The following is a 25,830-nucleotide window of genomic DNA, read 5'->3' on the forward strand; positions in this document are numbered from 1 at the left end:
ATTTATAGGGTATTGAAACAGGGGGTGCACCCAGTGCCAATCAGCAGAAACCTGTCCCTAGGGTCCCTGGGTTCATTGGCGAAGTAGTCTGAGGAAGGGTCACTCATCCCAAAATGTTAACTGATTTCCCTCAACAGATGTTACCAGACGTGCTGAGTTTTTCCAGCAATTTTTGTTTTTGAGCCTGTCACTTGGAATGGTCACTGTACAGTGCAACCAATCTGGCATATGAACCTCCTGAATTACAGGCGAAATTAGCCAACAATTGCTGTTATTCTCAGCTACACTTGGTGAATTGGGTTTAGTTCTTTCTCACAACTCCAAATATTCGCAGCAATAATCTCAAAAATCAAAAAAGCATTCATGAATTTAGAAATTACAAGTCAAACTATCAGAAGTTGGAAGATTAGTCAAAAGTCCCTGTCAAAATATTACTCTAGTCCTCTAATCATGACAGTCAATATGGAATTTTTAACACATTACATTCAACAAATCCTCTTGAATCTTTTTTAAAAGTAATTAAATTACAAAGGCAGTGATTGTAATTAGTTTGGGCTTTCTGAAGGCATTTGACAAAGGTACACAAGAAAACCTTAACAAGATGTTTGATGTACACCATACATGCCAAATTAGCTGACATGATTAAACCCACTTGATACTTGTTACATGAATATGATCATTAAAATTCACAATAGGGAGAAAGTCAATTGACTTGCGCTGCATTCTCTTTTGGAATATTGCTGTCTACACTAACAGGTAGAAAGATACTTACAAAAAAATGGCAGATGACATTCATGTGATCAGTTCCAAAAAGAACAGCATTCACAACAATCTGAAATAATTAAAGTCTATAATGAGAAAACATTGATGGGTTTTAACATAAACATGAATTCACCTAAAATAAGTGAGAAGTTGGGTACAATAGAACAGGAAACCACAAATGTTTCAATAATTTAGTGTTCTTTTTAGCAAAGATGGATTAAGAAAAAGTCTTGATTCAAATTATTAACCTTTCATAATGCTGTTTGCTTAATGTGAATCTACTAATGGAACAAATGACAATGGAATGCATTTAGGAAGTACAAACCAATTCAAGTAATCCTCTAAAATTTATAAGTCAATATTAGAATCAAAGCTGTTCAGCATCTACCTTCAGAAATAACTTCAGTGCATTAGGAAAAGGTAAATGACTTTCATTTTAGTCATACATAAGCTCTGCTGTCATTTTTTTTTTACAAGACCCATAGAACATAGAACTCAAGATACAAACTGAGTTTAAAGGAGGAGTGCCACAAGGATCGGTGCTGGGTCCTCTACTTTTTGTCATTTACATAAATGATTTGGATGCGAGCATAAGAGGTACAAAATTGGAGGTGTAGTGGACAGCGAAGAGGGTTACCTCAGATTACAACAGGATCTGGACCAGATGAACCAATGGGCTGAGAGGTGGCAGATGGAGATAAATGCGAGATGCTGCATTTTGGGAAAACAAATCTTAGCAGGACTTATGCACCTTAATGGTAAGGGGTGTTGCTGAACAAAGAGACCTTGGAGTGCAGGTTCATAGCTCCTTGAAAGTGGAGTCACAGGTAGATAGGACAGTGAAGGTGGTGTTTGGGATGCGTTTCTTTATTGGTCAGAGTATTGAGTACAGGAGTTGGGAGGTCATGTTGCGGCTGTACAGAACATTGGTCAGGCCATTGTTGAAATATTGCATGCAATTCTGGTCTCCTTCCTATCGGAAAGATGTTGCGAAACTTCAAAGGGTTCAGAAAAGATTTACAAGGTTGTTGCCAGGGTTGGAGGTTTTGAGCTATCGGGAAAGACTGAACATGCTGGGGCTGTTTTTCCTGGAGCATCAGAGGCTGAGGGTAACCTTATAGAGGTTTACAAAATTATGAGGGGCATGGATGGGATAAATAGACAGACAAAGTCTTTTCCCTGGGGTCAGGAAGTCCATAACTAGAGGGCATAGGTTTAGGGTGAGAGGGGAAAGATATAAGAGAGACCTAAGGGGCAACGTTTTCATGCAGAGGGTAGTACATGTATGGAATGAGCTGCCAGAGGAAGAGGTGGAGGCTGGCGTGTAGTGGTAATGTCACTGGACTAGTACCCCAGAGGGATGTTCTTGGGGCATGGGCTAAAATTCCACAATGATAGATGATGAAAGTTGAAATCAGAAAAATCTGAAATAAAATGCAAGTCTAAGAAAAATCATGTAACCATTGTCGATTGCTGTAAAAACCTATCTACTTTACTAATGTTCTTTAGGGAAGGAAATCCACTGTCCTTACTTGGTCTGGCGTACATATGATTCCAGATCCACAGCAAACTGCCCTCGAGTTAACTAGGAATGAGCAAGAAATGCTGACCTAGCCAATGATGCTCACATCCCATGTATGAAAGAATGAAAATAATTATAGGCCACATAAATAATGAGCATGCCTTAAGCAAGTCAGTGTAAAGAGTTCATCTCCTTCCAATTAAAATAATGAAACTTGGATATCCCTCAGAAATAAATCCCAAAATATTTCACATGGTGAAATGCTTTGCAACACAATGACAGTCAATGGGAAGTCAAAAAAATGAATCCACTGTTTTCGACCAGAATGGAAACAACTGGGGTATCCTTCCCCCAACCACTTTAAGTGACTGGAATTAATTTTATATACATAATTTGTATGTAACTATATCCCACCATCTATTGAAATCATAGTTTTGTCATTTTACTTTCATTTTAGTCGTACATAAACTCTGCTGTCATTTTATTTACAAGACCCACAGAATAAAACAGCGCAGTACAGGCCCTTCAGCCCTCGATGATGCACTGACCCCTCTTTAAAAAAGCCTGTGAACAGACTTTATTTGCTAAAAATACACTCGCCCACCCATATGTTCAACCATAATTCCATTTCAATGGCTGATACAATGGATAAATAACTATTGGAAGTACAACAGCCATTTTGCACAAACCAAGAACCCACAAATGTGCTAAGTCCAAGAATGGTTACAACACAACAGACCACTTAGCTTAACATGCCCATGCCAACATCCTCTAAAAGTAATTTGACGACTCCAAGATACTTATTCCACACCTCTTCCTTTTTCTCGTAGCCTTGCAAAGAATTTATATTGAGATAATATTAAATTCCTTCTTGAAAGCAGTCATCAAATCGGTTTCCACCCCACTCCCTGCTAGTTTGGTATTTTCTGAAGTCTGAACGAGGCAAGACTGCATCTGTACAAACATCACTTAATATACTTAGTGAAATTCAGAATCACTGAATTGAAACTTCCTTCCAGCACAGCCAGGAACTGAAACTAAGGTACTGTCAAAAGAAAATATATTGCTGACAATGTTACTTTACTGAAGAGACATGTTGCAATATATACACAACAGTAAAGAAACAGTGCTCCAAAGTGTTTTTTTTAAACCTATCTTCTTGCAAGGCATTAATATCTATGTGGAGCTCAATTCAATAGAGTCATAGACAAGTCAAAAAGGGTAGCACTGGAAAAGTACATCAAGTCAGGCAGCATCTGAGGAGCAGCAAAGTCGATGTTTCGGAATATGAAGGGGAAAGGGGGATGAGAGATAAAAAGGTGGTTGGGGTGGGGGTGGGGCAGGGGGGTAGGTGTGAAGGTGATTGGTGGATACACGTGGGGAGTAATTGTGATAGGTTGGTGCTGAGGATGAAGCAGATGGGTGGGAAGGAAGATGAACAGATAGGACAGATCAAGAGGGTGGTGCCAAGTTGGAGGGTTGGATCTGTGATATGGAGGAGGGAGGGGAGATTTAGAAACTTGTGAAGTCAATATTGATGCCATATGATAGGGTCCCAAGGTGAAACTTGAGGCGTTCTTCCTTCAGTTGGTGGGTGGCTTTGATTTGTCATAGTCATACAGCATGGAAAGAACCTTTGGTCCAACCAGTGCCTGCCGAACATAATCCCAAACTAAACTCATCCCACCTTCCTGATTAAAATTTGTTATAGTTTGATGAAAATACCAGAAGTATTCAAATTACACACGGCAAATGTTGTTTTATCTAAAGCAGGAACTGACCCAAATATCACGTCAATATGATCAAATGCCAACATAAACCTCTGTATTGATGTCTGCACTCATTAATGTACATAACCAGAACCAAATTTTAATTAAACAAATCATACCTACAGAATTAGGATAATTCATCTTTTTCACAACTAAACATTTAAATACTTTTTTTTCATTCGATCTGATTGGATTCGCAACCAACAGCATTTATTGCAGATATAATCCATAGTAACCCATAAACTCTCCTTAAACTCCTACGTCTGACAAGAAGTGCATATCACTCTACTAAAAGGCCATTTTTGCTTCTTCACAATTTACAGATCCAGAAAATAACATTGTCTTATTCCTCTACAAAACTATGCTCCAGGTTAAATTAATAGTTATGGCTTATATTTTAAGTTTAATCAAGAGACTTATCTCCAAAAAATATATAAGCAATAAAGAACCCACTCTACTCATTGATGCAGACTTCTTGTAGGCCACACGTAAAACTATTCACTTATCTGATTCTGTGCTGTGAATTCGCCCAAACAGTTCCTCAAAGATCAGTTGTGAATTTCACTGTTTATTAATTTTCCCAGACACACTCCAATGTTCAGTGATACAAAGCAAAGGCAGTAACTGTGTAGGTACACTGTGGTGTCAGTTTCTTTCTCTCTCTCTCCTGCACTGACCTCACCATGTCCTTCCTTGGTCTGTTCTTCTCCTTTTAAAACTGCTGTTGTTTTGACCTTTTTTTCCCAAAGTTCCAAAACAATGCAACAGCATATAACACAGTAATTGCTGCTCCTGGAATTCGAGGAAATCACCTCCAACACCTACAATAACTCAAAAAAGGAGCATCCGTTACAGCCAGAAATTTTTCCCGTCCTCCATCTTGGATTACCCAGAATTCTATTAGAGTTGAAATAGTGATGAAAAGGGATAGACCAGATCAAAAAGTTGAAGTTCTAAATTGGAGAAAGGCCAATTTTAACTGTATGAGGCAAGAACTTTCAAAAGTTGATTGGGGGGCAGATGTTCGCAGGTAAAGGGGTGGTTGGAAAATGGGAAGCCTTCAGAAATGAGATAATCAGAATCCAGAAAAAGTATATTCCTGTTAGGGTGAAAGGAAAGGCTCGTAGGTATAGGGAATGCTGGATGACTAAAGAAATTGAGGGTTTGGTTAACAAAAAGAAGGAAGCATATGTCAGGTATGGACGGAATAGATCGAATGAATCTTTAGAAGAGTATAAAGGCAGTAGGAGTATACTTAAGAGGGAAATCAGGAGGGCAAAAAGGGGACATTTGCTTTGGCAAATAGAATAAGGAGAATCCAAAGAGTTTTTACAAATACATTAAGGACAAAAGGGTAACTAGGGAGAGAATAGGGCCCAAAGCTTAAAAATGTGTTGCTGGAAAAGCGCAGCAGGTCAGGCAGCAAAGGAACAGGAGAATCGATATTTCGGGCATAAGCCCTTCTTCAGGAATAGGGCCCCTCAATGATCAGCAGGGCGGCCTTTGTGTGGAGCCACAGAATATGGGGGAGATAATAAACAAGTATTTTGCATCAGAATTTACTGTGGAAAAGGACATAGAAGATATAGAATGTAGGGAAATAAATGGTGACATCTTGCAAAATGTCCAGATTACAGAGGAGGAAGTGCTGGATGTCTTGAAATGCATAAAGCTGGACAAATCCCCAGGACCTGATCAGGTGTACCCGAGAACACTGTGGGAAGCTAGGGAAGTGATTGCTGAGCCTCTAGCTGAGATACTTATATCATCGATAGTCACAGGTGAGATGCCGGAAGTCTGGAGGTTGGCTAATGTGGTGCCACTGTTTAAGAAAGGTGGGAAGGACAAGCCAGGGAACTATAGACCAGTGAGCCTGACGTTGGTAGCGGGCAAGTTGTTGGAAGGAATCCTGAGGCCCAGGACGTACATGTATTTGGAAAGGCAAGGACTGATCAGGGATAGTCAACATGGCTTTGTGAGTGGGAAATCATGTCTCACAAACTTGATTGAGTTTTTTTGAAGAAGTAACAAAGAGGATTGATAAGGGCACAGCGATCGATGCAATCTATATGGGCTTCAGTAAGGATTTCGACAAGGTTTCCCATGGGAGACTGGTTAGCAAGGTTAGATGTCACAGAATACAGGAAGAACTAGCCAATTGGATACTGGCTCAAAGGTAAAAGACAGGGGGTGGTGGTGGATGGTTGTGACCAGTTGAGTGCCACAAGGATTGGTGCTGGGTCCTCTATTTTTCAACATTTACATAAATGATTAGGATGTGAGTCTCAGAGGTATAGTTAGTAAGTTTGCAGATGAAACCAAAATTGGAGGTGTAGTGGACAGCGAAGAAGGTTACCTCAGATTACAACGGGATCTTGATCAGATGGGCCTATGGGCTGAGAAGTGGCAGATGGAGTTTAATTCAGATAAATGCGACGTGCTGCATTTTGGGAAAGCAAATCTTAGCAGGACTTATACACTTAATGGTAAGGTCCTAGGGAGTGTTGCTGAACAAAGAGACCTTGGAGTGCAGGTTCATAGCTCCTTGAAAGTGGAGTCGCAGGTAGATAGGATAGTGGAGGAGTTTGGTATGTTTTCCTTTATCAGTCAGAGTATTGAGTACAGGAGTTGGGAGGTCATGTTGCAGCTGTACAGAACTTTGGTATGCCACTGTCAGAATATTGCGTACAATTCTGGTCTCCTTCCTATCGGAAGGATATTGTGAAACTTTAAAGGATTCAGAAAAGATTTACAAGGATGTTGCCAGGGTTGGAGGATTTGAGCTATAGGGAGAGGCTGAACAGGCTGGGGCTGTTTTCCTTGGTGCGTCGGAGGCTAAGGGGTGACCTTACAGAGGTTTACAAAATTATGAGGGGCATGGATAGGATAAATAGACAAAGGCTTTTCCCTGGGTTGGAAGAGTCCAGAACTAGAGGGCAGAGGTTAAGGTGAGGGGGACGGATATAAAAGGGACCTAAGGGGCAACTTTTCCATGCAGAGGGTGGTACATGTGTGGAATGATCCGCCAGAGGAAGTGGTGGAGGTTGGAACAATTGCAACATTTAAAAGGCATTTGAATGGGTATATGAATAGGAAGGGTTTGGAGGGATATGGGCCGGGTGCTGGCAGGTGGGACTAGGTTGGGTTGGGATAACTAGTCGACATGGACGTGTTGGACCGAAGGGACTGTTTCCATGCTGTACATCGCTTTGACTCTACTTGTACAAATGTTGAAATGCTTAAACACTCCACCTGCTGGTTAAACATAGCAAATGCTGAACTCAGATGTATTATCTCCATTTAAAGTTGCTATGCTAACTGCAATAAGCACATGAGCAAAGTGCTCGGCAGCCATCAAACCACTTTGAATAAGTGGCCTATGAATTCAAGAAATAGACATCGAGAACTACAAAGGAAATGGAAAGGAACTTTTTGATGCAAGGTGTTATGTTGCTCAGGTAATGATCTAGCTTGACCAATTTCATTATGACTGTCATTCATCAGTCTTTCGTGGTCACATTCCCATCCTAGCTTTCCTTTTTTCAATTTTTCACGCCCTTATACTGCATTTTCACAATGTTTCATAAGAACTAGGAGTAGGAGTAGGCAATTTACTCTCGAGCCTGCTCAACCATTTTGTACGATCACAATTGATCTCATCTCAGCCTCAACTCAACTTCAACCATTTCTAATTAAAAATCTGACTATCTACCTCCTTAAATTTATTCAGTGTCTCAGCATTCACCATACTTTGGGATAGTGAATTCCAAAGATTCAAGACCGTTTAAGTATTTATCCTCGTCTCTGTTTTAAATCTGCAATTCCTTCTCCAAACACTGACCTCCCACTTTTGTTTGCCCCACGTTCGGAAACGTCGTTTCTACATCTACTTTGTTAAACCCCTTGAGTATCTTATATAACCATTAGATCTCCTTTCATTCTTCTAAACTTCAGACAATATAGGGCTAAACTGCTCAATTTCTCTTCATAAGATAAACCACTCATCTTTTGGGATCAATCTAGTGAACCTGCTCTGAACTGCTTCCAAAACAACTATATCACTTCTCAAGTAAGGGAGCCAAAGATGTACGTAATCCTCCAAGTGCAGTCTAACTAATGCCTTGTACAGTTGCAGCAACACTTGCCTGCTTTTATACTCTATTCCTTTTGCAATAAATGTCAAATGTCTATTTGCCTTCCTTACTATCTGTAGTATCTATGTACTAGTCACCTACAATTCATCTATGAGGACATCCAGACCTCTCTGCACCAAAGCACTCTGAAGTTTCTCTGCATTTAGATAATAAATTGCCTTTCTATTCCTCTGATCAAAATGGATAATCTCACACCTACCACATTAACTTCATCTACCAAATTTTGACCCGTATATTTAATCATTTCATATCCATTTTATTTCTTCATTGCAACTTACTTTCCCATCTATTTTATTGTCATCTGTAAATTTGGTGATAATATTTCACTTCCTGAAACCCAAGTCTTTAATTCATGACATGGTATCAGTCATTTCCAGGGAAAAACAATGAACCAATCCTTTATCAATAAATCATTTCAGATGAGAAAAATAAACCACATTATTTGCTATTCATTTCATGTCAAGGAAAAACATCAATACTAGCAGGTCGATAAGGCCACAAAGACTTTTGACATACCTGAATAAACACCGAAAGAATTGCGGATGCTGTAAAACAGAAACAAAAGCAGAAGTTGCTCGGAAAGATCAGCAGGTCTGGTAGCTGGTAGAAGAGAAGAGAAATCCGGTGACCCTTCCTCAGAACTGATGGGAACTAGGAAAATGTCAGTTTATATGCAAAAGATTGGATGGAGGAAGGGGGTAAGTAGTAAATGAAAGGTGGGGAGAGAGTCCAGAGAAAGAAAGAAGACGGTTAGAAAGACGATCTGGATAGAAGGGTGAATAGCTGTTATTGGTGGCAGCAGAAGATCAAAGGCAGTAGCGTCAGCAGCAGCAAGCATTCAACTCCTCCCAAGATTCCAGGCTGTGGCTTGGCCCAGGTATCTGCATGAAAATATGACTTAAATAAGAATTCAATACCTGGACGTTTCTCTCAATGATTTTGGCTTTGTTTCCTTTACTTCTGTTTTTTTTTTAATTCTGGTTTTCTGATCACATAACCCAGATGGCACTGGTTATATCATTGGAGGGGAGATGACGCCAAAGAGTGACGACTTTCATTCCCCAGTGGTGGTGCAGCAAAGGGGACTCCTGCCTAGCCACCAGACCCATGGCCCATGATGGAACACTTCACAGAATGAACTGTAAAATTGAACACTTTGTTTATTTCTTCATTTCTCTGCCTTTATACTCAACGTTTTGGTTTATTTGTCTGTGGTTCAAGATGGCGCCAGAGAGTGGCAACACTTATCGCTGTATTTTGTCACAAGATACACATGAAAATAAATCAATCAAATCAGATATGACAAAGGTGCATTTCTTTGAATGTGAGAATTTCTCAGACTGTTGCTCCTTGTGTCCACAGGTTACTGATAAATAACTTAGTCAAATTTAGAGTGTCCCATCCATACACTTTGCAAACAGGCATAAGTCTTGAATATCTTTTGACTTTCAATTACATGGCTTGGTATTGCTTGGCAGGTGTTGGCCAATCCCTTAGTTGATAAAAGAGGTTGATGATCTCAAGGCAGTAAAATTCAAACAAGCAATTAATTTTCGGCTGTGAGAATCCAAACCAATTTCAGAAACATCCATAGAGGTGGAGTCAGGTCTGGGTGGCACCAAAATGTCAAACTTAAGAACAGATTATGCAGTCAATATTCCAATACTACAAAACAATGGCTATAACCAAGTAATCACAGAAAAGATGTATGATAATTGTCAATAGAATAGCCATGAAACAGAGACCCTCAAATTCAGATATCAAACTTAACCTAATTTGTTTCTTAGTTTGTAAGTTAATTGCCCCTTGAGCTTGCCCTGCAATTCAATAATTAAGACTGCTCTGATAACTCCACATTTCCACCTACCCCTTGCTTACCAAGATTACATCTGTTCCTGTGTAAAAATATTCAAGGAATCTGCTTCAATCACATTATGAAGAACAGAATTCCAAAGACTCAACTCTGAAAAAAAATTAACCTCCTCTGTTAAATGGGTAGCCCATTACTTTCACACGGTGCCCCCTTGTTCTAGATTCTCCTTCAAGAGGAAGCGTCTTTTCCATTCTCACCCTGTCAAGACCCCTAAAGACAATTCAAGCTGGTCACCCTTCAGTCTTGTCAATTCTAGCCAAAATTAGCCTAGATTCTTTTGTTATAAGACAACCCACCCATTCTAGTCAAAAACATTCTCCGAACTGTTTTTACATTCCTAAAAAGGACAGCAAAACTGTAGACAATACTCTAAATGTGGTCTCACCAGTACATTACATAATGAAGCATAACCTCCATATTTTTGTACTCCATTTCCCTCACAATAAACAAGAACATTCTATTGATCTTAATTCTTTGCTGTACCTGCAGCCTTTTACAATTCATTCACAAGAACATCAATGTCCCTCTGCACCTGAGAGCTCTGCAATCACTCACTCTTTGGATAATATACTTCTATATTCCTCCTGCCAAAAGTATAGTTTTACACTTTCCCATATCATACTCCATTTGTAAGATCTTAGTCCACTCACTTAACCACTTTCTATCCTTTTGTAACTTCTTAGCTCTTACAATTTACTTTTCTAGCTAGAGTCATCAGCAAATTTAATAATGATACCTTCCATTCCTTCATCCGACATTTATATAAATTGCAAAAATATGTCATTCTAACATTGATCCCTGTGACAAACAACTCATGACATCTTGACAACTGGAGGAAAAAAAATTCAAAACCAACTGTGTTTCCTGTTAGCTAGCCAATCTTCTGGAGTACTGTGTCCAGTTCTGGTCACCCTGTTATCGGATAGATGTTGATAAACATGAGGGTTCAGAAGACGTTTACCAGGATGTTGCTGGGAATGGAGAGTTTGAATTATAAGGAGAGGCTGGATAGGCTGGAAGTCTTTCCACTGGAGCATAGTAGGTTGAGAAGTGACCTTATAGAGGTTTATAAAATCATGACTGGTATAGATAAGGTGAATGGCAGATGTCTTTTCCCTATAATGGGGAATTTCAAAATTAGGGGGCATATTTTTAAGGTGAGAGGAAAAATATTTAAGGGGAACAGCGACCACAACACCACATGATCCTGACACAGCAACCTCTGCAAGACATCAGATTATCAACACAGATACTACCATCACATGTGGGAACACCACCCACCACATGAATGGTATGTACTCATATGACTCAGCCAACATTGTTTCCCTCATATGCTGCAGGAAAGGATGCTCGGAGGCATGGGACATCGGTGAGATTGTGCAGATGTTACAACAACAGACGACCCAACATCGTCGAACAACTGATAGGCAGTTAGGGAACACTAAGAACATTCAGTCTTTGACCTTCAGATAAGTGTCCACCAAGGAAGCCTTCAAGATACACAACAACGCAGAATCGCTGAGCAGAAAATGACAGTCAAGTTCCATACCCATGAGGGCAGCCTCAACCATGACCTTAGGTTCAAGTCACTCTACATATAACCACACCATACCGTTGTGTGTAAAATCTCCTTACCGTTTTGTTTTGACACCACCACCTCGATAACTTGCTATTACCTCTCTACCTTAATTAGTTTGTACAGTTCTGGATTATCTGTTACTTTGGTTAAACCCTCGTCACACGACTGTTACATCTATCATGTTATTCCAGCCATTTGGTTTGTCTCTAGCACCATCCTATTTTTGATTTTTTTTGTAATTATTAATCGGATCATAGGTCCCTTCACTTGCTGTTCAGCTATTGACATTTTTGATCACCTGCAAAGATTTGATACTCAGCCTGTTAACACTCCACTCATACTATGTGTATTTATTTTTTGACACTTCTAATTACATAATTATCTTACCATTATCTCTCTGCATATAAAGTCTGTGCCTGTGCACTTTCTTCTATTTCATCTGACGAAGGAGCAGCACTCCAAAAGTTTGAGACTTCAAATAAACCTGTTGGACTTTATCCTGGTGTTGTGTGTCTTCTGACTTTGCCCACTCCAGTCCAACACTGGCATCTCCACATATTTTCACTATAGAATCAGAGGCCCAGAAGCCACCTGATAGAAGAATATATAACGATGAGAGAGATGGATAGGGTAGATAGCTGGAGTCTTGTTTCTAGGGTTACCAGGGAGTATAGTTTATGGTGAGAGGGGGAAAGTTTAAAAGATATACGAGACATGCTTTTGCATAGAGGGCAGTAGCTGCATGAAGCATGCTGCCAGCTAAGGAGGTAGGTATATATGCAATGTTTCAAAGACATTTAGACAGAAACATGAACAGGCAGGGAATAGAGGGATACAAACCACATTTAGGAAGATGAAATTAGTTTAGAATAGCATCATGGTCAGCGCAAACATGATGGGCAGAAGCAAAACACCATAACCAATTCTAGAGTCTGGACAGAAGAATTAAACAGTCAGTGTGAAACTCAAAATGATATAGCAGGAGTCCAACTGTAAACAGCTAGTCCAGTATACTACACAAATGTGCAACAGGACAAAAGTACAACAGGCTATTCAGCCCTTCTGGAGTGCCCTGATATTCACTGATCTAGTTATGGTCTCTATTTCATTTTCCTAGTTTGCTTGTCTAGCATATGAAATTTGAATATAGTAAAACCTGCAATTTTAAACAGCTATCCTAGGGGCGATGTGTAGCAACTGTCAAGTGTTGTAAAAGCCCATCTAGTTCATTGATGTCCGCCAGGGAACAAAATCTGCCATCCTTACCTGGTCTGGTCTCCATATGACTGCAGAGCCCACACCAATATGATGTTTCGTAACTGCTCTCTGAAATAGCCTTTCAAGCCAATCATAGTGTCAGAGAGTCATTGAGATGTACAGCATGGAAACAGACCCTTCAGTCCAACTCGTCCATGCTGACCAGATATCCCAACCCAATCTAGTCCCATTTGCCAGCACCTGGGCCCACATCCCTCCAAACCCTTCCTATTTATATACCCATCCAGATGCCTTTTAAATGTTGCAATTGTACCAGCCTCCACCACTTCCTCTGGCAGCTCATTCTATACAGGTACCACCCTCTGCATGAAAAAGCTGCCTCTTAGGTTTATTTTTATATCTTTCCCCTCTCACCCTAAACCTATGCCCTCTAGTTCTGGACTCCCCCACCACAGGGAAAAGCCCTTGTCTATTTATCCTATCCATGCCCCTCATGATTTTATAATTTCTATAAGGCCACCCCTCAGCCCCCTAGCCTATTCAACCTCTTTTAGATGTAGGTTTGCTCGCTGAGCTGCAAGGTTCATTTCCTGACGTTACGTTACCCTACTAGGTAATGCCTTCAGTGGGCCTCAGGCAAAGCAATGTTGAAAGTTCCTGCTTTCTATTTGTGTTTGGGTTTCTTTGGGTTGATGATGTCATTTCCTGTGGTGATGTTATTTCCTGTGGTGTCACTTCCTGTTCCTTTTCTCAGTAGGTGGTAGATGGGGTGTAACTCGATGTGTTTGTTGATAGAGTTCTGGGTGGAATGCCATGCTTCTAGGAATTCTCATGCGTGTCTTTGTTTGGCTTGTCCTCGGATGGATGTGTTGTTCCAATCAAAGTGGTTGCCTTCCTCATTTATATGAGGATACTAGTGAGAGAGGGTCATGTCTAGCCACAAAAAGACATGACCTTCTCTCACTAGTATCCTCATATACAGATGAGGAAGGACACCACTTCGACTGGGAAACACATCCATCCTAGAACAAGCCAAACAAAGGCACGCACGAGAATTCCTAGAAGCATGGCATTCCAACCGGAACTCTATCAAAAAACACATTGAGTTAGACCCCATTTGCCACCCACTGAGAAAGGAACAGGAAATGACTTCACCACAGGAAATAACATCACCAACCCAAAGAAACCCAAATACATAAATAGAAAGCAGGAACTTTCAACATTTCTTCACCTGAGGCCCACTGAAGGTGTTATCTAGTAGGGTAACGTAATGTCTGGAAATGAACCTTGCAACTCAGCGAGCAAACCTACATGCAAAACCTCAACCTAAGCTACACATCTTCACAAAACTCACTGCTCAACCTCTCCCTATAGCTCAAATCCTCCAACCCTGGCAACATCCTTGTAAATCCTTTCTGACTGCTTTCACGTTTCACAATATCTTTCCAATAGGAGGGAGACCAGAAATGCACACAATATTCCAACAGTGGCCTAACCAATGTCCTGTACAGCCACATGACTTCCCAACTCCTGTACTCAATACTCTGACCAATAAAGGAAAGCATACCAAACTCCTTCTTCACTATCCTATTTACTTGTGACTCCACTTTCAAGCGACTATGAACCTGCACTGCAAGGTCTCTTTGTTCAGCTACATTCGCTAGGACCTTACCATTAAGTGTATAAGTCCTGCTAAGATTTGCTTTCCCAAAATGCAGCACCTCGCATTTATCTAAATTAAACCCCATCTGCCACTTTTCAGCCCATTGGCCCATCTGATCAAGATCCTGTTGCAATCTGAGGTAACCTTCTCTGCCGTCCACTACACTTCCAATTTTGGTATCATCTGCAAACTTACTAACTATAACTCTTATGCTCACATCCAAATCATTTATATAAATTATGAAAAGTAGTGGACCCAGCACCGATCCTTGTTGGTGGTGCAGGCCCGAAGGGCAGAATGGCCTACTCCTGCACTTATTGTCTATTGTCTTGTGACACTCCACTGGTCAGAGGCCTCCAGTATGAAAAACAACTCTCCACCATCACCCTGTCTTCTTCCATTGAGCCAGTTCTGTATTTAAATGACTAGTTCTCCCTGTATTCCATGAGATCTAACCTTACTAACCAGTCTCCCATGGGGAACCTTGTCGAACGCCTTACTGAAGTCTATATAGATCACATCCACCGCTCTGCCCTCATCAATCCTCTTTGTTACTTCTTCAAAAAACTTAAGTTTGTAAGACATGATTTCCAATGGAAAAAGCCATGTTGACTATCCCTAATCAGTCCTTGCCTTTCCAAATACATGTACATCCTGTCCCTCAGAATTCCCTCCAACAACTTGCCCACCATCGACGTCAGGCTCACTGGTCTATAGTTCCCTGGCTTGTCCTTATCACCATTCTTAAACAATGGCACCATGTTAGCCAACCTCCGGTCTTCAGGCACCTCACCTGTGACTATTGATGATACAAATAACTCAGTAAGAGGCCCAGCAATCACTTCCCTAGCTTCTAGTGTACACCTGATCAGGTCCTGGGGATTTATCCATTTTTATGCATTTCTAGACATCCAGCACTTCCTCCTCTACTATGGACATTTTTCAAGAGATCACCATCTATTTCCCTACATTCTATACCTTCCATGTCCTTTTCCACAGTAAATACTGATGCAAAATACTTGTTTAGTATTTCCCCCATCTCCTGTGGATCAATTCCCAGACAATTGGAGATAGATAATAAACATGGGTATAGTCAGGAACACCAACATCCCATGAACAAATGAATAAATTTAATGACCCAACTTCCACCATTTTCCGGGAAAGAGAATTCCTTAGACAAATGTCTCTCGAAAGAAGAAAACATTTTCCCAAGACTGAGATGAGGATACCTCAGTTTTAAACTGTGGCTCCTTACCTCTGGTCTTCCACACAAGTGGAAACATTCTTCCAATATCCTACCAATCAAGTCCCCTCATGATCATACAAATTTCATTAAGATCATCTCTTATTCTTCTAAACTCCAATGGGTATGTGCCTACTGTTCAATGTTTCTCAACAAGATAGATAGACCCTTTATTGCAGGAACAAGTTGAATGGACCCTCTCCAAACTGCTTCTAAGGTATTTATCAAATAAGGAGGATCAAAGACGTACATAGTACTCCAAAAACGATCACACCCAGGCCCTGTGCAGCTGCAATGAAGCTTCTATATTTCACTTCCCTTGAAATACAAATGTTAATATTCCATTTGCCTTCTTAGTTACTTTCTGCAAAGTAACTATGTGATTCATGTACCAGAGCACAGGTTCCTCTGCAAGTTCTGTAATTTCTGCGTAAGACACAAAGAACTGGTTCAATGAAACTAGTGGAATTCAAACTGCCTCAAGTGGCCTATGGCAGGGCAACTAAAGTGGCAGTCATAACATCAAGTTTTGAAAAGCCACACCAGAAGATGATGGGTGTAAGAGAAAAAATAGTTGTTTATTAATATTATTTGCTAAAACCTATCAACAGAGCAGTCCTTCTTGAGCCTTAAGTCCATCAACAGAACACATCACCAAACATTGTTCAAATAACCACTTAAGCACAGAAGCCTCTATTTATCTTGATTTTTGGAGCTTTGCAATCTACTCACTTGCATAGTAGAGGGCATTCCACAAAACAAGTGACTGTAGTTAGGATTATCCTGGAGTTTAATGATTTAAAGACGGTAGATCAGCAGTAGAAAACGAAGTCAAAGATTGTTTTTACATAAAATTTGAAATACACAGAGTTTTCAGTGATAATTTTATTTACTGGCATCAGAGAAGGAAGTGGTTTTTCAAAACACGGTTCAGAATTATACATCAAGAAATAATATTAATGGCAGGTTGCCTTTCCCTCCACCACTTTTCAGGGTTAATGAAGAATAATTTGTTTCAACAGCACTCTCATTTGAGTCACAAATCTGTAGTTCTAATGACAGCTGCATTATTGGAGGTGCAGTCTTTCAAATGAGACATTAAACAGAGGTCCTGCATACATTCTCAGAAGGTTATAAAATATACCAGAGCACTATTCAAAATAAATTATGGCTATTTTTCCAGTATCCTGGCTAAAAATTATCCTTAACCAGATGACTAAATCAATGACCTACAATCAATTAGTTACGTCATTATTGCCGTCAGAGTTTGCCATGTATATATTTCTGTACTTGCTGTCATATTCCCTATATTGCAACAATATTTCAAAAAAATTACAAGGGGTCCCTGACTTACAAACATCCATTTACGGAGACTCGCACTTGAGACTGCAATCCCACACAGGGTATAATCGGATATACAAACATTTTCTTTGCCTACAAGCAATTATTTTAACACAGATTTGAGTGGGCCGCAACGTGGATCTTGTGGCAGTAGTGAGTACTTAATAATCCCAGGCGAGCACTGGACCTGGCATTGGAATCGATGCTGCTAAATCAGCAGAGACAACGAAAGCAAGGTAGACCCAGCAGCTAAAGATGGCACCTGAGAATCAGCAACTTGGTTGGGCCCAGCACTCGTAACGGCAAAGCTGTAGCAGCAAAGTGGTGGCAGGAGGGCATCACAGTAACATTGAGGAGGTGAGACTGGCAGCGAGAGATGTTACTCTGACCTTGGTGTGTCTGACACAGGTGGCAAAGAAGAATCCGCCCAGTAGCAAAAGATGGCACCTAAAGAGTAGCCATTTCAACATTGGTTGGATCAGGTGTAGATGGTGGCAAGGCAATGGAGGAGGGATGGTGGTGTAGGCGTTGATGATGACGAGCTGGCTCAGGACTGATGGAGTCCCAAAGTTATGTTTTCTTACTTTTTTTCTTATCTGAAAACTATTCAAAATGGCGCTGGATCATGGCGACATTGGAAAAGCTTTTCACTGTATTTTACTGTTCTTATTGTTAAATACATATGATAATAAACACACTATTTAATTCATTTATAATGTCCTGCATTGTATTCCAATTTGTGCACAAATTGACTTGCAAATAGACTCAAGAACAGAATGCGCTTGCAACCTGGGGACTGCCTATAATTGACTCTGAACAATTTTGAAACATTGAGGTTGTGAAAAGCATAATATAAAATCTAAGTCTTTGCTTCTTCCTTTTATATCTTCAGTTGTTGCTGTATAAATACACTGAAGACATTTAATGATTCATCGCTTTTCATATGCATTTTATACTTGTGCTTTCTAGTCCTAGAGATTACACTCATATACAAAATCAGCACTGATTTCCAAATGCAAAACAGCAATAAGAATGCATCAAGAATGTATATTGGAAACAAATCAGCAACTACTTTCAAATGTATCTTTCATTAAATATTGAATTATGTCTATTTTTTTTGAAAATTGCACCTCAATTATAAAACAACACAGAAGAAATTCAATATAATTTGTGATGGAATCTGTTGCTGATTGGACTGGATTTATCAAGTAGCAGCAATCTCATGCCCCTTTTTTTACGAAATGAGTGCACTCCATATTTCTGCGGAGATTCTCATCAGGAACTCTTCAGAAAAATGAAGACGTACTCTCATTCTAATAGCTTTTTCACAGTGCAGAACTATCAAAGGAAGGAAAACAATGCCTCCTTCTCACAACAGTCAGTTGCCATATTCTGAAATTTAAAGGTCCAGAATCACAGACAGCTGTCAATGTGGCTAAATATAAGTGTAATGTTATAGTACAAGGAGAGTAGACTGCCAGGTAAGTAGGGTGGGTTGGGATAGGTTGATATGAGAGTATGGAGTAGGGTAAATAGGGTGCCAGAGTGCATGACGCCCGATGAATGAGGGTTGGATGTCAGCTGGGTAGGGTTCCAGATGCGCAGGATGCCAAAAGGGCAAGGGGTACAGTACCATTTTAGGTGGCAAGGGAGCCACAGTGCAAGGAGGCAAAAAGATCAGGTAGGTGGTGCTGTACCTAGGGTAGGATGACGGTCAGGTGCGGAGTGGGGGCAGGGGATTCTGGATCAAGATGTGGGTTAAGTTGAGGGTGTGTGAGCTAAGTATGGGCTCCATTAAATAGATACTCAGGAATTAAACCAAGTAGTTAGTTAATTTCATCAGACCACTCCAAAGTCTCCAATTTAAATGGAGAATTCCAGGCTTATGAGAATTGCCCAGCAGAATCTTCAATTCTGCAGGCAATTTCTTTTGAGTTGGTTTGATGGAGATTCTGCAAGGTCCCCAGGCTTAAACTCTATATAATCTGGAACAACAACAGTCTGATAATCAGAAAATTTAACATTCTGGCAAGCTTTGTTCTAAGGAAGCTACATTTGACAGTTCCAAAGTATTGCATGGAATTCAGCAATAAGAAAAAGGAGAAAAAGGTTTATTGCAAGGTTGTCAGTAGATCACTCATGACAGTTCAAGATCACTGAAAGAGTTAAAAAGCACAGGCATTTGAGACTGTCAGTGAGTGAGGGTGTGAAAGAGCAAAACAGACTGCACATTAGGCGTGCTACAGATAGCTGCACAGCTGGGAGGACAGCTGTACTACACAAATTCTGTGAAGGGTTAAGAGCAGCTGATGGCTCTGCACTGAGAGCTCAGAAAGATGATCTAGGAATTAGAGGGCAGCTAAATATTGGAGTCAGGTCTCAGAAGTTACTCCTGGTGGAAAAAATAATTGGGAAAGTCACTGGCTATGTTGGACGAAAACAGTGATGAGTTCTGGCAAAGGCTGTGAGCATTACAGTTTCAGTGCAGTTCTACAAGGGGATAGCAAAAAGTTCACAAGCAATACTTATGCCATTTAACTGAGCAAAATTAAAATTCAAAGAAAAACCCAGGGACAGGACAGAACTGGGGCTAGGCATCACTCGAGCTACAGTTATACTCAAGTTTGATTGCAGTTTCTGGAGTTCAGGGGAATGTCGACAGAGGAAAGGAGGGTAATAAGCCGTACATAAGCAGTCATTGAGGCAGTTCTTCAGAGGGGGCTTCCAGACCAGATCAGCAAAAATGAAGTACTGTGATTTCTTGTGAAATTCATTGAGACTTGGTGACACATCATGCTATTCTGACTTGTATAGTGAGCACGTGCAAGTGCATCGTACACTCTGCATATGCACAGTGAGTTTTGTGCATGTGAGGTTGCGTGTGCTTGTGCGGGAGAGGGTGTGGGATGTCCAGTTTGCAACTGGTGAAAAATCCATGTCGTCTGTCTCAGATCCCATCAAGTATTATAAAGTTGTAGAAAAGTTCTTGTAGAATTTGTTCATGTGAACATGGGTGTTGGGAGTTGCTGAAGCTAAAGGCTGGTTATGATTTTCATGATGAACTTTAAAAAACATATTCCAAAATAACACAAAGAACTGTCACTGCTGGGAATGTGAAACCAAAATAGAAATTGGTGGAGAAACTCAGCAGGTGTGGCAACATCTATAGAGAGAAAGCAGAGTTCATGTTTCAAGTCCAGTGACCCTCTTCAGAAGTGATAATAACTTGGAAGAAGTGGCATACAAGTATATGCTGAAGACAGGGGGTGGGGATAGGCGAGCAAAAATGAGTAAGCTGATAAGCAGTCCAGAGAGTCCAAGGAGTCCAGAGAGAGAGGAGAGAACAATGCAGATGATACCAAAATTGGAAGTGTAGTGGACAGCAAAGAGGATTACCCCAGATTATAACAGGATCTTGACCAGATGGGCCAATGGCAGAGAAGTGGCAGATGGGAGTTTAATTCAGATAAATGCGAGGTGCTGCATTTTGGGAAAGTAAATCTTATCAGGACTTCTACACTTAATGGCAAGGTCCTAGGGACTGTTGCTGAACAAAGAGATCTTGGAATTCAAGTTCATAGCTCCGTGAAATTGGAGTCGCAGGTAGGTAGGATAGTGAAGAAGGCGTTTGGTATGCTTTCCTTTATTGGTCAGAGTATTGAGTACAGGAGTTGGGAGGTCATGTTGTGGCTGTAGAGGACATTGGTTAGGCAACTGTCGGAATATTGCGTGCAATTCTGGTCTCCTTCCTATCGGAAAGATGTTGTGAAACTTGAAAGGGTTCAGAAAAGATTTACAAGGATGTTGCCAGGGTTGGACGATTTGAGCTATAAGGAGAGGTTGAATAGACTAGGGTCCTTTTCCCTGGAGCGTCAGAGGCTGAGGGGTGACCTTATAGAGGTTTACAAAATTATGATGGATAGGATAAATAACACAAAGTCTTTGCCCTGGGGTTGAGGAGTCCAGAACTAGAGGGCATAGGTTTAGGTTGAGAGGGGAAAGATATAAAAGAGACCTAAGGGGCAACTTTTTCACACAGAGGGTGGTACAGGTATGGAATGAGCTGCCAGAGGAAGTGGTGGAGGCTGGTACAATTGCAACATTTAAGAGGCATTTGGATGGGTATATGAATAGGAAGGGTTTGGAGGGATATGGGTCGGGTGCTGGCAGGTGGGACTAGATTGGGCTGGGATATCTGGTCGGCATGGACGGGTTGGACCGAAGGGTCTGTTTCCATGCTTATCATCTCCATGACTCTAAGTACAGTCAACTGGATTGAGCGAAGTGCAGGTAAATCACTACTTTACCTGGAAGACATATCTGGAACTTTGGATTGTGAGGGAGGGAGGGAGGGAGGAAGTAAATAAGCAAGTGTTACACTTTTTGCAATTGCCAGAGAAGTTGCCATGGTGGAGCAGGGAGCTGTTGGAAATGAATGAGGAATGGACCAGGGTGTCCTGGAGGGAATAGCCCTTGCGAAATGCTGACAAGGGAGGGGAGGAGAGGGGAATGTGTGTCTGGTGGTGGCATCCCTCTGGAGGTGACGGAAATGGTACTAACAATCCTTTAATGCATGTGGGGTGCAAAGTGAGGACCACGGAGATTCTAACAGTGTTGTGGAAGATCAGAGATGGGGTGAGGGCAGAAGTGTGGGGAATGGGTCAGACACGGCTGAAGGCCCTATCAACTGTGGTGGTGGGGAATCCTTGGTTGAGGAAAAAGGTGGATATTTCTAAGGCTCCCCTGCAGAAAGTGGCAACACGGGAACAGATGCAACACAGACAGGGAAACTGGGAGAATGGAAGAGTCTTTGCAGGAAGTGAGCAGTGAGGTTGAATAGCCCAGGTAACTGCAGGAGTTGGTGGTTTTGTAGTACAGGGGAACCTCAATTATCCGTATACTAATTATCCGAAAAGGAGATCTCGAGGTCCCGACACAAACATGACATCAAAGACGTGTGTCCAACACTGATCGCATCTTTTGTTTACAGTGATTAAAAGTGCTGCTGAGAACAGTCCTGGACTGATGGGAGTGCAGGCACCGTCTCTAAATGACTCACCTTCCACCCCTCTCTCTCCCACCCTACACATTCCCTGGGGTTCTACACAGGCATGTACCCTAAACACCCCCTTCTCCAGATAATCTCTCCAACACTGTCCTTAACAGGGCAGAGGTGGAACCTGTCAAAACGTTGCATAAAAAGGTGTGTGTGTGTGTGTGTGTGTGTGTGTGTTAGTTATTTGGAGACTCACTCTCCAAAAGGCAGTAGCAGCAGCAGCCTTTTTGTTGGTGTCCAGTCCGGCTGCCCCAGAGAGGGAGCAGGGGTGGGGGCACATGGGGGTGGGAGCAGGCGGGGACAGTGTTGGGGTCAGAGGGCAGTGTTGGACGGGATCAGGGTGGGAAGGTGGTGTTGGAATGGGGTTTAGGGTATGGGCGGGGCGGTGTTGGATAGGGTTTGAGGGGGTGGGGCCTCACGCACACTGCTGCTGCCTAGTCTGAATAGGGAGCAGACTTAATAGAAAACCCTGAGCTCCAGAGAAAAGACATTGAATCGATTAACTGAATAATCAATTATCCGAACGAAATAGTGCCCGCCCATCTCATTCAGATAATCAAGGTTCCCCTGTAGATGTCAGTAGCCATCCTATCTCAAAAATGGAAACAAATGTCAGGAAGCGAAGGGAAGAGTCAGAGATGGACCAGATGAAGGAGAGGACAGGGTGGAAATTGGAAACAAGATTGTTAAATTTTCTCAATTCCAAACAAAAGAGTGAAAGATGTCATTGATATATTGGACAAAAACTTTGTGGCTAGAAGCCAGAGCAGGATTGGAACAAGCAATATTCCACATATCTCACAAAGAGACAGGCATAATTGAGACGCATTCAGGTACCCATTTTTGATCTGAAGAAAGGGAGAGGAATTAAAAGAGAAGTTTTCAATATGACGGGGGGGCTCAGCCAAGCAGAGGAGATTGTTAATGAATGGAACAGTCCAGGTCTTCTTTCCAGGAAGCAAACACACCTATGACCTTCCTTCTTTTTTGGTTCACTCACAGGATGTGGGCGTCTGGCTAGGCCAGCATTTAATGCCTATCCCTAATTACCCAGAAGGCAGTTAAGAATCAACAACTGCTGTGATTCTGGAGTCATATGTAGGCTAGACCAGGGAAGGATGACAGATTTCCTTCTGTAAAAGGGCATCTACGGACCAGATAAGTTTATCCCGACAATCAACAATGGTTTCACGGTCATCATTAGAGCCTTAATTCCAGGTAGTTTATTGAATTCAAATTCCACCATCTGCCATAGCAGGATTTGAACTTGACTCCCCAGAAGGTTAGTTAAATTTCTGGATTATTAGTCTAGCAATAATACCACTAGGCCATTGCTTCCCATACTGCTTCCACTTCCTGCTGAGGGATGAAAATTTAAAAGATTGCATGTTCACTGTGAAAAGGAGATGGCTGGTGTCTGTGAACTGGTAATTCTAAAACTGATATAAAGCTAACATAATACAGTATGACAGCTGTCAATGCTTTTCTGGAAAAGGAAGATTACACCCCCAAGTAATTTGGAGAAATTAACCATGGCTATGCATGTTTAGAGAGTGAACAAAAAAGTTGCCAAGTTTGATTTTGTAGCCCTCGCTATTAATTCTAAGTTATGAGAACAACACAGCATCTTAGATTGAAAGAAAAGAATCTAACTTAGACAGAAACACACTTGAATTTGGCAGAATTCAGTTACAGATGAAGAAGTTTTAAACGGAACAAGGGAGAATAAGGGAAGAAAGTTGAACTTGAATAGAAAATGCAAATGTTTGAACTTGAACTCCAGGGAGAGAGGTTAGCAAAGAAGGAAAGACATAAGGAAGAGAAGAACTTCAATAAAGAGGAAAAAAATCAGAAAACATGAAGTTACAGAATAAATGCTTAGTTGTTTAAGGGAAATTGGTCCATTCAACACAGGCTAGTATGAAGAATAAAAATGATCTCAGAAAAATAGTAAGACTTCATTGCCATAATGCAGAGCATGTAAAAGTAAATTGTTTGATGTGGAACAGTAGAACAGTGGCCATATTAAGAACATTTTCAAAGTCTTTTCAAAAGACAGAAGCAGTAAATGAAATGGATGTTAAACCAGTGGCACTGGTGCATGTGACAGGAATTTCCGCAAGTTGCATCAGAAAGTGAAGCTCAAAAGAAACCCTTTACAGCTAATGTGTTTACAATGGGAATAAATTGAAATGCCAAGAATGATGGGGGGTTTTATGTATTAGGTGAAATCATTCCATTTCTGTCCAAGAAAGAGTATAAAAAGATTGTTATCCTGAGAGACACTCATTTGATTCAGAGCCTGTAATAAGGATTCAGACTCTTCTTCAGAAAATTCATTGTATCAATACACTTTGATTCAATGTTGAGGGAGAGTGTGTATTTTACCCCTGCATTAAGTAAATTTAAACTGTGCTCTGGTAAAGGAGTTATAATTGTTCCTGAATTACCTATTAAAAATATAGATTTTATATGAATAAATAATGTAGCAGGCATGTTTATACTACCATCTAGCAAGGTTTATACTACCATCCCAATTTGTAAGTTGTTTCTTCAGTATAAATGCCATACCTATTTGTGATCCAGTTGAGCAAAGAACTGGTTCCAGGCAGAAGTATTGATGCATCCATGTCAGTAATCCACAGTACAGAGGCCAAAAAAGGGGCCTGCAGAATCGCCAAATAAAGACTTTCAATGGATAGGACTGAGGCCACAAAGTGAACTTGAGGGTCAATGACACTTGACACGAAACCATAAATGCTTTCTACTTTGAGACACAAGATACAACAGCAGGAATTCAAGAAAGTCGTTTCCAAAAGACAGCTCCATACCCCAAAAGGATTGGAAGGTGTGAATTGTGAATTATGTTTGAGACTAAAAGTGCTGGAAATAAAAAATTGAAGTCCAGAGTGAAGCAGCAATGGGCATTACTCAGAAAGAACTAATAAGACATGTTTGGAATGGGAACAGGAAAAAGCAAAAAACTCAACATATACAGAGATGAAATCAGACAAGATAAATAAAGTATCTCAATAAATTCTCGACTTTGACCAGCAAGAGACCATTTGTTATCATAGAAAACAAGTTGCTTTGACCCTGTTGTCTCAAAGTTGAAACTTTATTGCTGGAACAGCACAGCAGGTCAGGCAGCATCCAGGGAACAGGAGATTCGACGTTTCGGGCACAGGCCCTTCTTCAGGAATGAGCAGAGAGTGTTCAGCAGGAGAAGATAAAAGGTAGGGAGGAGGGACTTGGAGGAGGGGAGTTGGAAATGTGATAGGTGGAAAGAGGTCAAGGTGAGGGTGATAGGTCGGAGTAGGGTGGAGGCGGAGAGGTCAAGAAGAAGACTGCAGGCCAGGAAGGCGGTGCCGGGCGGGAAGGATCCGGCTGAGACAAGGTGGGGGGAGGGAGAATGAAGAAACTGGTGAAGTCCAAGTTCATCCCCTGCGGTTGGAGGGTTCCCAGTCGGAAGATAAGACGCTCCTCCTCCGACCGTCGCCCCTGAACAACTTTTCTTTCCAATCCTCCCACTTTCTCCCACAGACCCCAGCACCAAGGATATATTTCCCTACCCTCCCCTATCAGCTTTCCGTAGAGACCACTCCCCCCGCGACTCCCTTGTCAGATCCACACCACCCACCGACCCAACC

The 25,830-nt window shown here is 41.2% G+C and overlaps 1 protein-coding gene across 7 annotated transcripts in view; it reads right to left on the reverse strand.

Annotated features, from left to right (window-relative positions):
- ralgps2 (Ral GEF with PH domain and SH3 binding motif 2) overlaps positions 1 to 25,830 on the reverse strand; it is a 519,857-nt gene that overhangs the window by 437,033 nt on the left and 56,994 nt on the right. The window contains exon 2 of one of the 7 annotated variants that reach the window (XM_043699971.1): positions 773 to 832. The exons of the other annotated variants lie outside the window; for them this stretch is intronic. The gene's annotated coding sequence lies outside the window, so the exon portion shown is untranslated. The remainder of the gene's footprint in view (positions 1 to 772; positions 833 to 25,830) is intronic. 7 annotated transcript variants of the gene reach the window in all.

This window comes from Chiloscyllium plagiosum, chromosome 11 (genome assembly GCF_004010195.1).
Source record: "Chiloscyllium plagiosum isolate BGI_BamShark_2017 chromosome 11, ASM401019v2, whole genome shotgun sequence".
Lineage (NCBI taxonomy): Eukaryota > Metazoa > Chordata > Chondrichthyes > Orectolobiformes > Hemiscylliidae > Chiloscyllium > Chiloscyllium plagiosum.